At 39.4% G+C, this 10,358-nt stretch overlaps 1 long non-coding RNA gene across 2 annotated transcripts; it reads right to left on the bottom strand.

Moving 5' to 3' along the window:
- Positions 1-635: 635 nt before the first annotated feature.
- On the bottom strand, positions 636-8,428 carry LOC125931703 (uncharacterized). 2 transcript variants are annotated; one of them, XR_007460478.1, is made up of 5 exons: positions 8,319-8,428; positions 6,926-7,017; positions 6,171-6,280; positions 3,583-3,735; positions 636-738 (listed from the first exon to the last, which is right to left on the bottom strand). It is a non-coding gene; the product is annotated as an uncharacterized LOC125931703 (long non-coding RNA). The 2 variants fall into 2 exon arrangements; XR_007460477.1 differs by lacking the exon at positions 3,583-3,735.
- Positions 8,429-10,358: the final 1,930 nt, after the last annotated feature.

Below are 10,358 nucleotides of genomic sequence, written 5' to 3'. Positions count from 1 at the left end.
CAACAATGGGAAATGTGAAATATTTTCCAATTCCTATCAGAAATTTCACAAAGATGTCCATTATTACACATTCTATTCAACATTGTCCTGGGTGGGTCTGTTCAATGATGTAAAATGAGAAAAAAAGGTATAATGTTTAAAATAGCAGAAATAAACTATTAGTATTCAATGATAATGAGATTGTGTATGCTGAAATCAAAAAAGATGCAGACATAAACTTTTAGAATTAAGTTCTATTTAGCAAGGTTGCTGGAAAGAATGTGAATGCACAAATATATTTGTATATACCAGCTCAATCAGAATATAAAATTTCAGGGGCACCTGAGTGGTTCAGTTGGTTATGCGTCCAACCTCGGCTCAAGTCATAATCTCATGGTTTGTAGGTTTGAGCCCCGTGTCAGGCTCTATGCTGACAGCTCAGAGCCTGAAGCCTGCTTTGGATTGTGTCTTCCTCTCTCTCTGCCCCTTCCCTGCTCATGCTCTGTCTCTCTCTCAAAAATAAATAAACACAATTTTTTTAAATAAAAAAAGAATATAAAATTTCAAAAAAAGAATACAAAAAAGTGATATAATTTTTAATAGCATCAAGTACTTATAATAAGTTTAACAAAAGAATTACAAGATTTTTTGATGATATTTTAAAACTTTATTAAGAGAATCTTAATAGTCAAGTAGCTAACATAAGAACATTTTGCAGAGTTTCAGCTTGTCTTTGTTTAAAACTGGATTGCCCTTCACCTGTAAGATAAAATAATAGTTGGGAACATTATTTAGCAAAATTTTATTTAGATGACATTCATGGTATACAAAGGACACTGCAGTTTTTGTTTTAGAAGATAGATTTCCAAACATATTTTACCAATGTATTTTAAACACACCACTCTTTCTATTGGTATAAGGAAACAAAAAGTCTGTTCATGTTCAGAACATATTAAATGAAATGAACCTATTAAAAAGGTAGTTTTGGGCGCTTGGGTGGATCAGCTGGCTAAGCGTCTGACTCTTGATTTAGGCTCAGGTCATGATTTCAGGGTCGTGAGATCAAGCCCCATGTTGGGCTTCACATTGGGTATGGAGCCTGCTTAGGATTCTTTCCCTCTTCCTCTGCCCCTCCCCGACTCTTGGGCAAGCATGAACATGCTCTCTCTCTCTCTCAGAAAAATAAATAAAAATAAAATTTAGTTTTAAACAAAAGCAAAAATTGTGTGTACTTTTATTAAAAATCCAAACAACATACAAAACCTAAGAAACAAAAGAAATTTACACATCAGTATTATTTAAATAAAATAATTTGAAAAAATATTCTGAATATAAGATATTAAAACAATGTCACATTTGTTACTGAAGTAAATAGAAATTCCAGTACTACAATAGTTTTTTCTCTATCATGCAGAGGTGCAAAAATGTTTCTTTGGTTTAGTTTAGTGCTAATGTGATTGCTAAAGTAGGGTAACCATTTGTCCCCATTTCCACCTGTAGTCCTAGTATGATTATGAATAATGCTTTTTTTCACACTTGACAGGGTTGAGTTTGTATAGTAAATTAGATGGTCACACTAGTTTTGAGTCATTACCTTCCTTTCTGACATCAAAATTTGAAGCTGACATATACGATGTCTTAGAAAATGGTATCAAGAAAAAAAAAGGAAGAAATGAATGGAGACAGGGAGGGAGAAGAAACAGGGGGGAAGATAACTAGAAAAGTCACACATTTGTTTCTAAAAGTCAGTGCTTTTTTAAAATTTTAGTAAGGGGGCGCCTGGGTGGCTCGGTCGGTTAAGCGTCCGACTTCGGCTCAGGTCATGATCTCGCGGTCCGTGAGTTCCAGCCCCGCATCGGGCTCTGTGCTGACAGCTCAGAGCCTGGAGCCCGTTTCAGATTCTGTGTCTCCCTCTCTCTGACCCTCCCCCATTCATGCTCGCTCTCTCTCTGTCTCAAAAATAAATAAACGTTAAAAAAATTTTTTTTAAATAAAATTTTAGTAAGGAATAACTCACAAATATAACTATATATTTAAAGTGTACAACATGATGTGCTCCATGTATACTGTAATTAACACATGCATCACACACACAGTTAACTCTTTTTGTGGTGAGAACGCTGAAGATGTACTCTCATAATCTTTCAAGTATACGATACCATCTTATTTACTAAAAGTAAATACTTTTGAGGGACAACTCTGACATGTTTCATTAAGTTTTCCTATGGTATCTGCAGATAATTAGGTGCTACTGGAATATATTCATTTGTTTTCCTAAAAAATCAACCATTTAATCTGTATTTTGACAATAGTAGAGTTCAAGATAGTATTCACTTTCAATTACATAAAAATACTCAATGTCCGTCAGTGTCTTGTTCATTTTCAATGTTGTGTATGCTTGGGTGTATGTATTTGGGCTTTTTTCATTTTCCTCAAGATTATGTAAACTAGTGGATACTCTTCATAAGTATTTTTAAAAGCACAATCTTTCTGATTAGTTGCATTACTTTTTGTTTTACTAATGATTCATACTTTTTATTAAGTACCTCTTTCTTTTTCCCTTAGGTTTATTCTGTTGCTCTTTTTTTTCTTATCTTTTATATTGGATGGTCACGCAATGTACTACCTATTTAAAACCATGCATTTAAAGGCTGTGTACATTCCAGCCATGTAAAATAGGCTCCTGGAAGCAGTCTGAAAACCATCTCCTAATGTAAACAGTCTAAAGGAATGCTTCAGCAGTGTAGAGCAAAAAAGGTTAGTACACTAATATAAGGTAATTTATACCCTAAGCATCAAGTGCTTCCTTTAAATTCAGAAGCTCTTGTAATTAATGGTCAACAATTTAGAATATGCATGTAAAATATACTTAAGATGATTAGTCAGGAATTATTAGGGTTCTAGTCTTTGGACTTCAAATCTTGTCCATTTATGTCTCAATGTGAAAATTTGTAATATGCCATGTTTGAGATGGTTAGAGGTGATTATATCATAGCATCCATAGCTCATGAATTCTGAAAGTGGAGACAAGGAGTGTGCTTAGTATAAGTATCTTATAGGTGGCTTGAGCATTAGTGACTACATGCACTCTTTTATTAAAGTTTATTTATTTATTTTTGAGAAAGATATGGGGGAGAGGCAGAGAGAGGGAGAGAGAGACAATGGTAAGCAGAGTCCACATTGTCAGTGCAGAACCTGGCATGGGGCTTGAACTCACAAACTGTGAGATCATAACCTGAGCTGAAATCGAGGGTCAGATGTATGACTGAGACAGCCAGGTGCCCCTACATGCACTCTCTATACTTGATCAGCCCCAGAAACTAGAAACATGACTATCTCTTGCCATTTTATTATTCAGTTATTGAGCCTTCTATGGGGACAGAACTTAAAAATGCAATAGTTTTTTTGAAGAGCCAGAATAATCCAGAATTTGACAGAACCTAAGAACGGGTATCTAGGTCTCCATATAGAAAAACAAACACCAAACATAGCATTTATTCATTATCTTAGTGGCAATGAAATCTCAGTTCAGGTGTTAAAATATGACTCAAGATGTTATTTATAAGAAATTAGTAATACAAAATGGAGTACTCTGTGGAGCACCTGGGTAACTAGGTTAAGCGTCTGACTTCAGCTCAGGTCATGATCTCATGGTTCTTGAGTTTGAGAGTCCCACATCTGGCTCTCTGCTGTCAGTGAGGAGCTGGCTTCGGATCCTCTTCACCCTCTCTTTGCCCCACCTTGCTTGCTCCTTCTCTCTCTCAAAAATAAAAAAAAAAATTAAAAAATGGAGTGTTTTGTTATTCTTTGAACAAAACCACAGAATGAAAAAATCAGCATTAAAAGTGGCTGTAATATATCTGATTTAAATTCACTAATTATATAAGATAAAGGATGGGATTTAGAATTAAGGGGTTTTCCCAGAATCACACAAATTATGTTAAAGCTAGTACTAGAACTTACTTCAGTGCCTTAGCATATTTCATACAAATTGATATTTATTCCAAATACATTTTGTATTGGTTAAAAGGCAGAAATTATAAAAAAAAACCTCTGAAAATTATTAGCTGTTGGTTAAAGTACTGATACTCAAAAATAAGAAAGTGTTTTCATCTTTATAATTCAATATGGCTTTGATGCAATTTGTTTCTGTATCTGACAGTCTATAAGTCAGTCAGTCATGTACATAGGGTCTAAACTATTTGTCAAAATATCTTTCTATGTGAATTCTGTTATTAAAGTAAGTAAAATTAAACCTGTATTATCAAAGATATAATATTCAACAAAACAGAAACCATGTAATTTACATTCTTAATGGATAACATATCTGCTTCTGGCATTTTAACGGGCTCTAGATCTGAAAAATTCACCTGCCTCCCAAAAGGACCACCTTCCTTTTTACCCGCAGGTTGTGGCTGAGCCAGTTCCTGGATATCAGTTTTAATTTCAGGCTCTTAAAAAAGAGAGGTTATCAATTAAAGAGTAAACATAAAATATAAATAAAGAAGTGATAAATTCATTATTTCAGTTATGTGAAATAAAAGCCTGTAGGTTCAGGGTTTTTATATAAAAAATAGTGATGGAAAGATGGACTTCACATCTTTTTCTGTATTATGAAACCTTATTTCAAATAATAATCTAAATAATACCACAGTGTACTAAGAGTAGAGATCATCAGCTAAGAAATCCATACACCATGGATAGGATTTTAATTAAAATTAAAATGTAATTTCCTGAAGGATTAGCTGAGTACATTTATGGGCCTATGACAAATACTATACTAGTGAGATGCATCCCCTACTGGGACAGCCTGAAAGTTATTTTGTCAAAATTAACTAGTTAGATTTAGGTGCGATATCCCTCTATGTCACTTTTGATAAATAAGTCACGTAGAGAACAAAGTAACAAAAATAACAGCAAAACATTAGTAACTGAAAGTCAAGCTTCTGTCTTACAGTGAGAATAAAGAGAGTAGGGTGGAAAGAAATTAATGTACTTTGTTGTCAGTCATGTTAGAGAAACCTCTTAAGAGTGAATTCCTAAAATAATCCATGACCTGAATGATGTCAATAATTCATTATAAGTATTTGATGAAAATACTGTATTTGGAAGCTGTTAATTTCCGTTTCATGATCATTTTAAGATACTTTTGATTTTCCAAATCATAAAAGCATTTGGGGCACCTGTTTGGCTCAGTTGGTTAGGCGTCTGACTCTTAATTTCGGCTCAGGTCATGATCTCACGGTTGTGGGATTGAGCCCCAAGTCAGGCTCCGTGCTGACCATGGAACCTGCTTGGGATTCTCTCTCTCTGTCCCTCCCCCCATCTCTCTCTCTCTCTCTCAAAATAAACATTAAAAAAGTATTTAAACACTTTTAAAGCCACTTAAAAATCATACTAATATAGTTACCTATATGCCAGTGTCCTGAATTATCCAGCTTTCCCTAAATGTACCATATCAAATGATTAATCAATGGAAACAGTGGCTATCACTCATTGAACCCTTTTCTGGAGTCTCTCTCTTGTTCCATTGAACTTCAATTATTCCTGTGCCAGTACTAAGCCTCTTTAAAGTACAAATTTGAGTATTAAGCAGTTTGTACAAGACCATTCACTTTTTTGTACAACACAGATGGTAGGAAGAACAAAACTCCTTTATATGAGAGAACAAAACTCCTGAAATCTGAGTTATGTCTCCATGTGTCAAGCAGTCTTTGGCAAGCCACAATCCCAGAACCCTAGTTTTCTTATTTATAAAATGAGGCTACCATCCCTATGCAAATTGTCTTTATTCCAGATGTTATATGGTATGTTCACTTGGCACTCTGCATGTACTGTTAAAAATTGTTTACACTTTGTATGAGATGAATGAAAAGGCCACACAAAAATATTCTAAGAAAAAATTAAACTAGTAAACAGTGCATACTTTTGTAGTTAACAGTTTCCTCTGATTTAAAAAAGACTGCGTCTTCGAGCACACAGATTAAATCTTGAAGAAAAAGGGGAAATTCATTAGAGTGAAGGAGCATATGAAGCTGCAACCTATGCTGTCTTCACATTTTCAACCAAATTTCAGGAATTGACTGAGATTCTCTTGTAATGTTTTGTTTCATTTGTTATGGTATGTCAAAATGTACGATGCACACATATACCCTGGACCCCATAGACATTCCTTCCCCCTTTCCCTTCACCTTGATCCACAGGTGCTTCTTTAACTTCTTTCTTTTGATCAGGTATAATATTCTGACTTCCAGTTGGGTGTCTCCTTTTGTCGAGGTTGCTTATCACTGGGCTGCTGGCCCTAGGGGTACGTGTGTGAGCGTGTGCAAATAAACAGTTGTATTGTCAATACATGCCAACAATATAAATATTACAGATTTTTATATCATATATTAAATAAGTATAAACACACACATAAAACATGATTCCATATATTTATACTTAAAAGTTACTCTTCTGGGGCGCCTGGATGGCTCAGATGGTTAAACATTTGACACTTGATTTCAGCTCAGGTCATAATCTCAAGGTTTGTGAGACTGAATCCTGTTTCAGGGATTCTCTCTCTCTGCCTCTCTCTCTCCTCCTCCCTCTCTCAAAAATAAAATAAAAATATTTTTTTTTTAAAAAAGAAAAATGTCTTTAAACTTAAAAAAATTACTTTTCTCATATTGTGGCTACTCTAAGAAGAGGTACCTACAAGCACTTGGGAGGCTATTTTAAACTATGCTGGGATAGATATGTACATTCTGTTGTTAATAAGCATAACAAAGGAGTCATAGGGTATATTTCCACAGGGAACACAAGTATGTAATCCTTCTGGTTCAATGTTTCCCACCCCTTATCAGCAAAGAAACTTTTATCGCTGTATCTGTATGTTTGTAGTTCAACAACATTTTCAGAGAAATAAACTGATGGTATAGAAAATATCAAATACCAAAGTACTCACAGCCACAGGTGCAGCTGGCTAGTTAGACTCTCGATCACCTTTTCTTTGTTTAGACTTAGATCTTGATCTTACACATCCACTCATACTTCACCCTGAAAGTAGAATATCGGGATTTGGAAAACGTATTCTAATTAATTTCTTTAATGTTTTTATTTATTTTTGAGACAGAGAGAGACAGAGCATGAGCAGGGGAGGGGCAGAGAGTGAGGGAGACACAGAATCCGAAGCAGGCTCCAGGCTCCGAGCTGTAAGCACAGAGCCTGATGGGGGCTCCAACTCACGGAGTGTGAGATCGTGACTTGAGCCGAAGTCGGATGCTCAACTGACTGTGCCACCCAGACACCCCAGGAAAATGTATTCTAAAGACTAGGTACACCACCTCCAAGGCGTAACATTTTAATTTTTTTTTACTTTGAAAATACTTTCAAAATCAACCTTGCGTAAGGATAGTGTACATGCTGTGGTCACACCAAATAAACGGGCTGCAAGATCATTCACATCGGCAAAACTGGCAGTCAAATCACCTTAAGGACAGGAGAAAACGCGAGGCTTAGTTTCACAGCTAGATTCCCCATCATAAAGGCATGTGAGAAAACAATGCTGGATATTTAAACCTGAGTCGCTATTGTTTTCACATTCCCAGTTACTGGGCCCATTTTACCCTCTTAAATAAGGTTTCCTTGGAACACAGAGAAGTCTTAATCGTTTGCGTACTGCCTATGGCTGTCTTCCCACCACAAGGGCTCAAGGTGTCTAGTTTCGATACTGACCAGTGAGCCGGCTCCTCCCTTGACACCCTGCACAGTGCGATACAAATCTCCGGGACGCAGCTCCAACCCCACACCGTTCCCCGTTTCCAGCCCCACACACCGTTTTTTGTTTTTTGTTTTAAGTAGACTTCACGGCCATCCTGGAGCCCAGGTGGGGCTCGAACTCACCACCCTGAGATCTAGACCTGACCTGAGATCCAGCGTCAGCCACTTAACCTACTGACCGCTCCCCAGCCCCGCCCACAGGCACCCGTTCCAGACCTGTTCTGTACCGCCTGGCCCGCCTCCCACCCAGGGTCCCACTGAGGACTCTGGCTTCAGTGCTCCGCTGGCAGTTCCAGGTGCTTGCAGGACTCAGATACCTCAAAGAACGTCCCCAAGACCCACCCTGTCTTCACCTCCCCCGTCCTCGGCCGCCAGCTGTCCTCACTTGTCCCCGTCCCACCACCACGAGGACGAGGGCCATGGCGGCCGCGACGCCTGTGAGGAGAAGAACGCTAACTCCTAGCAACTTCCTCCTCCGAGGCCACAGATCTACCGTCCCGACCCGCCCGAGGCCCACTGGCACTCTCCTCACAGTCACTCACACTTAAAGTCCTGGAAGGACTGATTTGTGGACCTACCGGTTGAGGGCAGGCAGCCAGAAAGACCACGACACCGCCCACACCACCGCTTCTTCCTCAGCTCTGCTCACAGGACGCGTGGGCAGCAGGGCGCGTGCTCAGCAACGGTCTTTCTTAACAATGGGCATGCGCAGGAAAGGCCTGGTACAACGTGTGTGCGTACTGACGTGGATATGTGCGTACTGACTGGGTGTATGCGTACTGGCGTGGGTGTATGCAATGTTCGTGGACTTCTTCCCACGCCTGCAGCCAAGGCGTGGGAAGGCAGTGTCCGCAGAGTACCCGACATGGTGCTTGAAGAGTGGCCTTTTTCCTCCTGCCCGAGCTCTCTTTTGCAACCACATACTTTGGGGACAGACAGTTACAAGTCACCGTTAGTGCTGAATGTTTCTCAGAAAGATATCTGTAACAAAAATAGATACTAAGTACTTTAATACTATTTTTATACATGCTTTGATCAATCATTCCCTTCCATGCTTCTGGGTTTGCTGTCATACTTGAGTGAATTTGCTCTCCTCTGTATAATAAATACATTAACAACTGTTTTCTTTACCTTTTTTGCTTGTGTTACTGCACATTTAAACCTGTGGTTTGGTAACTGATTTCTCTAAGGACCTGTGGTCCTTCAATCAGTGCACATTTCAGAAGTTTCTATCGATATTGGTCCTGGGGTTTAAGCTCAGTCCACTGGTTCATTACGTTCAGTAATGGTGACTATGCTTGTCATGTACTGTGCTTTCCAAAAATCAAACAACTTGATAATAAAGCTGACTTTACTGGATAACTCTGTCAGGGAAAACACTACCTGGACAGGGTCTTAGCAGAGTCTTTGAGGTGGCCGGACAGGAGAGATATGTATTCAAATTGTGAAGTCGGAGTAGAACAATTCTTTCAACGTTGGGGGAGGTTGTGATGAAGACTGAGTAAAAATAGGGCTAAAATGGTGTAGGTTTGGTGGACACAGCAAGGCAAGAATATTAAGTCGAAAGTTTCAAATTCCTTATGGTTGAAAAATGTCATTTGGCACTTTTTACTGAAGAGTTGATGGATCTTTCAGTTAGTTCCTGGAAGGGACAGTAATGTTATTTTCAACTTTTGTCTTCCTAGGCAAGAGATGATTTTGATAGCAACGTTATGTTGATGTAGCTCATGGTGAGAAGGAAATCTGGGAAGGGCGGGTAAAAAAAGGGGGCCAGCTAGATGTCCGAGACCAGATTTTCCCTTGCATGCTTTTGTCTTCTGTCATCTTGCTTACCTCCTGCATCTGTCAAGTTCCCGTGTAGCACAATCAATATGTGCACCCCCCTTTTTTCCCCTTATACCCCTACAATCCCACACATAAAAGAAGGCCAGACCCAGGGTTCAGGGCTAAGTCTTCTGACCTGATTCCACTGGGCTGGCACTGGTGCAGAATAAATAGTCTTTTCCAATCCCCTGAGTGTGTGTCGCTTGTCTCTTCCTGGCCACCAAGTATTTGCTGTAACATTTTTGGTGCATTGGTCAGGAAGCCCACAGCCGCGCTTGCCCTTTGAGTCACCATTGTCGGAGGCCAGCAAGAAGGCCACTCTTCTTGGGCCCCTGTGACAGAAAGGAAGGCATGCCACCGGTGATTTCACTGGATCCCCCCCCCCCGCCCCGCCTCGCAGGGCCTGACAATATTTGGCCACCACTTCGCTGAACGGACTCCAGGGGGAATAGGAAAATTCTGCCGATGGGACATCAGATTGGGTAAATGTCCCCGGGGACCTAGGACGGAATTCAGGCCTGCCCTAGAGGCAGAAGGGGAGCTTGATCACCTCCCTGGTGATATAGTCTCCACATAGGACAGGGAAATCCTGGGTGGAAATCTGTCATCTGTCTAAATGTGTGTGTGAGTGCCTATGCTCCATGTTTTCGGCTATGGAGCCTGAGTGGGTCCTACCCTGAGATTCCGTGAAGACCTCATATGGCTCAAGGCAGAATCAGGTCCGCAGAGGCCTGATATAAGTCTGGGGTTTATACTGACCTGCCAATGCTAAGAGGTGTCTAAATCCCCATGAG

This window comes from Panthera uncia, chromosome X (genome assembly GCF_023721935.1).
Source record: "Panthera uncia isolate 11264 chromosome X, Puncia_PCG_1.0, whole genome shotgun sequence".
Classification (NCBI taxonomy): Eukaryota; Metazoa; Chordata; class Mammalia; order Carnivora; family Felidae; genus Panthera; species Panthera uncia.
Note: the sequence above shows the minus strand (reverse complement) of the source record. Positions and strands in the feature narration are given on the sequence as shown.